The sequence below is a fragment of the Nycticebus coucang genome, chromosome 5, assembly GCF_027406575.1.
Source record: "Nycticebus coucang isolate mNycCou1 chromosome 5, mNycCou1.pri, whole genome shotgun sequence".
Lineage (NCBI taxonomy): Eukaryota > Metazoa > Chordata > Mammalia > Primates > Lorisidae > Nycticebus > Nycticebus coucang.
In genome coordinates this window covers 53,172,384-53,179,463 of record NC_069784.1, presented here as the reverse complement: position 1 = coordinate 53,179,463, position 7,080 = coordinate 53,172,384, and the positions used below count along the sequence as shown (strand labels likewise).

The window sequence follows — 7,080 nt, the reverse complement described above, 5'->3', positions numbered from 1 at the left end:
TCTCCGGAAAGCCACATGACGAAGATAACCGTATTTGGAAGATGGGCGTTCCAGTCTACGCATGGAAAGCCATTGTTTCAAAAAGGTCACCAGAGGGTCCCCAGGGGTGGACACGGTTTAAGGACTCGCTCCGCTGGGAGAGAGAAGGCCGCGACTCAGCGCAGCGTCCCGGCGGGTGGGGCGGGAGCCAAGGAGCGCGAGGCCGACGTCACTTCCCCCACCGGCTGCCGGAGCGCTGGTTGGTCCGGTGGGTGGCGTGGGGGTGGGGCGGCGGAACGGAGCCGGGAGCCGGGACCGCGCGGGGGCTGCAGGGAAGGGCACGGCGCGCGTCGTCAGGGATGGGGCGTGCTCTATGCAGATGAGTCGGCGCGGGGGCTGTGGCGCGTAGGCTCCTGCCGCTGGAACGCGATAGCGTTCGCGTGGTGTGCGAGCGATTGAATCCAGGACCGTTTGTGGGAAGCGAGTGTAGTGAGCGTGTGGAAGTGGAGAGAGAGTCGGGGAAGTGCGCGGAGGCAAGTGACCGTGTGTGTAGAGTGTGAGGCGTGTGAGGCTGTGTGGTGCGGCGGAGGCGTAACTCATACTTACCTGGTAGGGGAGATACCATGATCACGAAGGTAGTTTTCCCAGGGCGAGGCTTATCCATTGCACTCCGGATGTGCTGACCCCTGCGATTTCCCCAAATGTGGGAAACTCGACTGCATAATTTGTGGTAGTGGGGGACTGCGTTCGCGCTTTCCCCTGATTTTCGTTCCGGTTGAAGAGCAGACGGCGTTTCCGTGTTTCAACTCTCGTGATGTTCCTGTTGGAGTAGGCGGGGCTGTTCTTCTTTTTCTGTCTGTAAATATCTGCTGTGCGGTTTTGTTAGGTTATAAGCGCCGCGGCTTCCTTTGGTCTTTGAGTTCCCGGGATTTAGTATGTGACGTGTTAGGGTAAATTTTCAGGTCGTGTTTTAGCGGGGGCCGGGGGTTTTCCACTGCTTCAGAGATGCGCGTCGGTGTAGGTAATTAACAGCTCCGAGGTGAAGTTCAACCACGACCCGTTGTTTCCCAGGGATGCGCACGCTTTGCATGGGCCGCTTAGGGACTAGGCACAAGGCGGGGTCGTCCCCGGGTCCTCTGGTGGCTGCCCGTCCCGGGGACGTGATCTCTCGTAAAGCTTCCAGAACCGGCGGGGAATAGGGGCGGTGGCGACGCGGGCAGGGCGGAAGCAAACCGATCCGAACGCCCGGGCCCTAGGCTGCGCGTGTTCCTGAAATAGCTAGTGGGGACCTCTGTCCCGTTGGGCCGTCTAGTCTGCTGAGCACGAGCCGTCTGCTTATGGGGGATGTCCCTGCCCAGATGGAAACCACGGGAACCAAGACCGACATCAAATCAATCTCTGTGTCCTAAATAGAAAATCAGGTTTTTAGAGTGTTTAAGAAATTCTTGGTCTCAGCACCTGTCACCCCTACCTTATCCTCCGTGTCCCTGATCGAGGACTTTTTGAGCACTTTAAGGTCACTTATCAGTGCAAGGGCCAGGAACTGCTTGGCTTGGTTCCCAGGCCTGTCCCACGTGCCGAGGTCATCACAGACACAAGCACCTATATGCCACTGAGAAGGCCTTCCTCCCAGTCCTGGTCCCTGGTCCCTGGTCCTTCTGTTTGGCCCCGGGCCAGCTCTTTCAATTTGTTACGCCTGAATTTTGCGCGTATTATAGGAAAATAGTAATATCGAATACTTCGTAGTTGCTGCAGAGATTAGATGAGAAAATTTAATGATACACCTAGCATGGTGAGTGGCTTACTTTCAGGATTTGCCGATAGGAAACGATATCCAAGATAAGTTTTCCTCCCTTACATTATGAAAACTGTGTAGACTTCTGCTTCAGGCCTTTGTAACATTTGAATGAATTTTGTCCTCTTGAATGTAATGTCCATTTACAGAATAAGTTAGTGACAAAGAATAACATATTTAGGAATTTATAAAACATGTCCACAGGAGGACTTGTTCTTAGCAGCTTCCAACTGGAAATGACTCTTACCGTCCATCAAGAGGTGAATGGACGTATTGTCACATGTTCAGCCAAAGTGATACTACTCTGCAATGAAATGAAACAAACTGCTGAAAAACACAACAGCGTAGATGAGTCTCAAAAATGTTGTCCTGAGTGATAGGAAGAGTATATATAGTGTGGTGCCATGAAGGTGAATTTCTCGGAAAAGCAAAACTAACAAACTTATAGAGACAGAAACTAGATCATTAGCTGCCTGAGACAAGTAGAGAGTGGTGGGTGGATTGACTGCAAAGGGTGGAAGAGGACATTTTTGAGTAATAGAAATGTCACCAAACTTGAAATGGCTGTACTGTACACACATTTTCAAAAATTTGCCTTTAAAGAGCTAGAACAAAACCACTTCAAATCTTGGTGCCTTTAATTTAATTTTAGCTTAAAAGGGTTATTTACTTTTTTTTTTTTTTGTAGAGACAGAGTCTCACTGTACCGCCCTCGGGTAGAGTGCCGTGGCGTCACACGGCTCACAGCAACCTCTAACTCTTGGGCTTACGCGATTCTCTTGCCTCAGCCTCCCGAGCAGCTGGGACTACAGGCGCACGCCACAACGCCCGGCTATTTTTCTGTTACAGTTTGGCCGGGGCTGGGTCCGAACCGGCCACCCTCGGCATATGGGCCCGGCGCCCTACTCACTGAGTCACAGGCGCCGCCCCTACTTTTTTTTTTTTTTTGAGGCAGGGTCTGTCTCTGTCAGCCAGGCCGGAGTATACTGGCATGATCATAGCTCACTGCAACCTCATACTTGTAGTCTGAATCAGTCTTCTGCCTCAGCCTTCAGAGCAGCTGGGATTATAGATATGAGCCACTGCACCTGGCCTGTTTTTCATCTTTTTAAATTAAAAAACTGACCTGAAAGTCAAAGGACAGAATAGACATGGAAGGGGTATGGGGGCTGGTGAGAGGAAAAGGTAAAGGGGAGGACAGACCTAGTTCTGAATTGTGTTTACGTTGATGATTTTAGGGGAGCAGTTGCTGGGATGAGGAAGATATTGGGAGGCAGGAGGACTGCCAACGTATTTAGGATAGTTTTATGCCTGTCATATGATTCTTCCTGTGGCATTTCTTCAAAAGACACATATAGACTTACATTTCTTTTTAAGCTTTATTACTGTATGTGTTTGCCTTTCATTAGGAGAAGAAAAAGATATACAGAAGTTCTGGAATATCTTCTGAAGCCAGGCTCCCCTACGTTCAAATTCCTGTTTTCAAATCCTACTTCACTGGCTGAGTGGCCATGTACTTAATGTCTGTGTGTCTGCCTCCTCGTATGTAAAATGAGGATGATGATATGATATAGACCTGTTGTCATGATTAAATGAATGAATAAAGTCACATAAAAACAACTGTGCCTAGCACCTGACACTTTCCTTGTACTCACTGAGTGTTAGCTTTTTTATTTTGGGTACAACACCACACAAAAACAGGACATGATGAAAACTGATTTTACTTAAGTTGTATCAGTGATGCTGTTCAGTGGCCATTGACCCTCCAGGAAGAGTGCAGTAATCCTCTGACCAGCAGTAATCTCTTGGGCTGAGAGATCTCAGGAAAATAGCTCAATCTCCAGTAGATGTGGCCCTCAAGTGTGGCTTCAGGGAATGAGTTCAGAATCAGTCCTGTATGGGAAGAACTGGGATTTCATTAGCTCAACTGTTCAGCTCATTTCTTAAAGAGGGAATAATGATTCAATTTCTTGCGTCATATCTGCCCCAACATGATTTTTATGGTTTTTCAGAGGAAGACGCTTCTACGTGTGGGGAGGAAATATGTCTCCCCTCCCCATAACCATGGCTGATGCCTCTATGAAAAAAAAAAAAACAAAACAACACACACACACACAGATTGAACAAGATAGATAAAAGTATAAATATTTATTTACAAATCATTTTTATATGGCTCAAAGCTCCCATAAGGAGACGAAGGTCTGAAGAAACAGCTGAAACTGAGGTGTTTTGTTTTGACTAGTAGGTGTGATGAAGAGAAATATGATAGCACAAAAGGCGTGTGAGCAAATGGTAAGGAACTCGGAGAAATACAGCAAGACCTATTTGTTCAGATTCTTCTCTGTGTCCCTGTTTCTTCAGACATAATGATGCTTCTGTCCTCTTGATACGGGGAGGGCACTTATCACATGAGGAATCTTATTACCTACTTCAGGGCAGAGGAGGGAAAGAGGGACAGTGCCTTTCCTACTTCTATTGTTTCCTCAAATCTTGTCAACTTAAAATGTTTAACATGCCAAGGTGTTATGTTTTGGGGTGGCATGTCCTGAACGCCATCAAGCACATGATAAAAAATCTGGAATCTTGAAAGAGAGATGCTGGCCGGGCATGGTGGCTTGGCCCTGTAATCCCAGCACTCTGGGAGGCCTAGGTGGGTGGATTGCTTGACCTCAGGAGTTCTAGACCAGCCGGGGCAAGAGTGAGACCCTGTCTCTAAAAAATAGTGGGGTATTGTTCCAGGTGCCTGTAGTCCCAGCTACTTGGGAGGTTGAAGCAAGAGGATCACTTGACCCCAAGAGTTTGAATTTGCTGTGACCTATGATGCCAGGGCACTGAATCCACTGAATCCAGGGAAACAAGATGAGACAAGGAAGGGAGGGAGGAAGGGAAACAAATAGTTTAAATTCAAAATACAAGTGATGAACTTAAAAAAATAGCATATATACCAAGGAACAATTTGTTTCTGTGCTGTGCACTTTCGGCTCATTCAGCCCATTCGGCTTTTTGTCTTCTCTTTCCTAAACAAATACTGTTGTTCCTTTGTACTCCAGTTTTCCATCCTGGGCTCTGGAGATCCGCTTGCAAGGGGAAAAACGGAGATTGTGTGTGTTTCGCTAGATGCCCTCAACTCCAAGGGAGCCAACAAGGCGCCTGCCTCGGCTTGTACTCCCTTGAGAACCGACCCCTCGGAACCGATCCCCAAAAGGAAACTCTGCAAGAACAGGGGCCCAGGCCCGCGCTCTGCGACACCTGTGTGGAACCGGGTTCTCGGTGGGTCAAGGGCGGGAGCGCTCCCGAGTGAGCCCTTTCCTCCCTGCCTACTCCCTTCTCCAGTCCCTGCTCCTTCCTGTCTCGCCCACCTCGGAGCTGGTTCTTGCGGGCCCGGCCTCTCTTTATTCGTGCTGACCAAAGCGAGCTCCCCAAGGGAGCTTTTCCAGCGCTTCGTAGCCGCTCTCAGTTCCACAATACGACAGTCAGAGAGATGGTGTGACTTGCTGTGAAGACCCACCATGAGGCTCCTCCTAAGTTTCTCGCGAGCATTTCCCCGCCGGCTCGCAACCTAAGGCGTCTTGTCCCGGGAGCGGCCCGGGGGTGCCAAGTGGGCAGGCCCGCGGCGGTCCCGGTCGCCCCCGGAGCTGCGGGGCCCGGCTGCGCGGGGACTCCGGGCGGGAGAGGCGGCTCCGCTTTCCCGCTGAGCTTCCCGGAGCGTACCCGCGATTTGCGGTGTCCGCAACCGACAGCGGAGAGACAGAAATGCCGAATAAAATCTGAATCTGAAGACCAGAATAAATTAGAATTAGGAATGAAATCGACCTCCGACTAAAAAAACACGGTACTACTCCCAGAGGAGGACCATAGACCCAGATCCAAGACACAGTCACCGATGACTGAGCTAATCCCATCAAAAAGTCTCATATTCGCCACTTAGCACCGAGAAGACAGTGGTGCAATTGCCGGCTTCCGGGGTGAAAGAAGCCTCGGGGTCTGGGATTTCAGGTGGAGCCCTGAAGGGAGCAGACGATTCCCCCCGAGGTCCGAGGGTCCCGCTGACCAGAGGGGGGACCTGCACGAGGTCAGGCGGGCTCCCCGAGGACCCGGGCGTCCCAGGTTCGGTGACCCCGAACTCAGGCTCCCCGACTCCATGGGGCAGCAATTCCTGTGTAGACCCGCCACTCCGAGAACCTGGCTTCTGGGACCCCGACTCCGGAGCAGGAGACGGGGTAGCGTGGGGGGTCGCCAAGCAAGGCGCAGAGGGACACGCGGACTTGGAGCAGCCGATGCCCTGCGGAGCTTCCTTCCGCGACCGAAACCTTCTTCTCCCTGAACCAGACGTGTAGAGTATGAGGAAGCGGAAACCACCCATTTAAGGGAGTAAAGAAGAAAACGTGGAGGAAAGTAAGGATGAGGTTCCACCGAGATTTGAACTCGGATCGCTGGATTCAGAGTCCAGAGTGCTCACCATTACACCATGGAACCTCCCCACAGCTGCTTCTGGAGCAATCACCCTTCCCAGGGACTAAGCTGATGCCCATGGCATTCCTTATGGTCCCACCAGCGACACTTCAGGGAAGTTGCCCTGCAGAGGAGTTATCAGTCTTCCTCTCTGTGTCCTTCTCTTCTTTCATTGCCACCTCAGAAAATGAGGTACAGCCCACTCTGGGCTTAGGACCAGGGAGGAGCACTTTCAGCCTCTATCACAAACCGCAGCCTCGGTCTCAGTTCACCAGAATTTCCTGTCCTATGAGAAATTTCTGCCAACACTGGTGTTGTTTCCTTTTTCTTTGCCTTCACTGTTTTCCCATTGCTCAGGGAGGCCAAGTGATTGTCAGGGCAGGACTTGGGAGTTGTTGGGTTCCTTGACCAAGTAGCACCTATTAGACTCCAAAGCCACCACCACTTCCTATACAGGTCACATATAAAGATGTGACAGCAAGCCACTTGCATCAGGAAGCAGGAGAACCTTCAGTTTCTTCTTCATGTACTCTCAAGTGTTTGGTGGGTGTGGATAAGCTTTCCTTACAGTAAACATATATTTGTTAGCTATAAAAAAAGTCAATCAGCCATATTTTACATTTATATAAATTATTTAAACCAGACCATATTCACCAGCTGGGGCTCAAAATCAACCATGTATTGTTGAGGCTGTAAGGCAGGGCTCTGACACTAATCCAGGCACAGTGTGTTTCCTGAGAACCAGGCCAAGTTGATTCCATTCCAACTTTACAGTGTATCATAACCCATCAATTGCACAGTTTTCAAAGTGTGCACATGTGAAGGTACCCAAGAGCACTCACTGCTGCTCGCAG

General features: G+C 50.2%; 2 non-coding genes across 2 annotated transcripts; one reads left to right on the top strand and one right to left on the bottom strand.

The window, feature by feature from the left end:
* The first annotated feature begins 577 nt into the window (after positions 1-577).
* Positions 578-741, top strand: LOC128587099 (U1 spliceosomal RNA). The gene has a single exon (XR_008380514.1). It is a non-coding gene; the product is annotated as a U1 spliceosomal RNA (small nuclear RNA).
* A 5,437-nt stretch (positions 742-6,178) lies between these two features.
* Positions 6,179-6,250, bottom strand: TRNAQ-CUG (transfer RNA glutamine (anticodon CUG)). Its single transcript has one exon. It is a non-coding gene; the product is annotated as a tRNA-Gln (tRNA).
* Between the last annotated feature and the right edge of the window lie 830 nt (positions 6,251-7,080).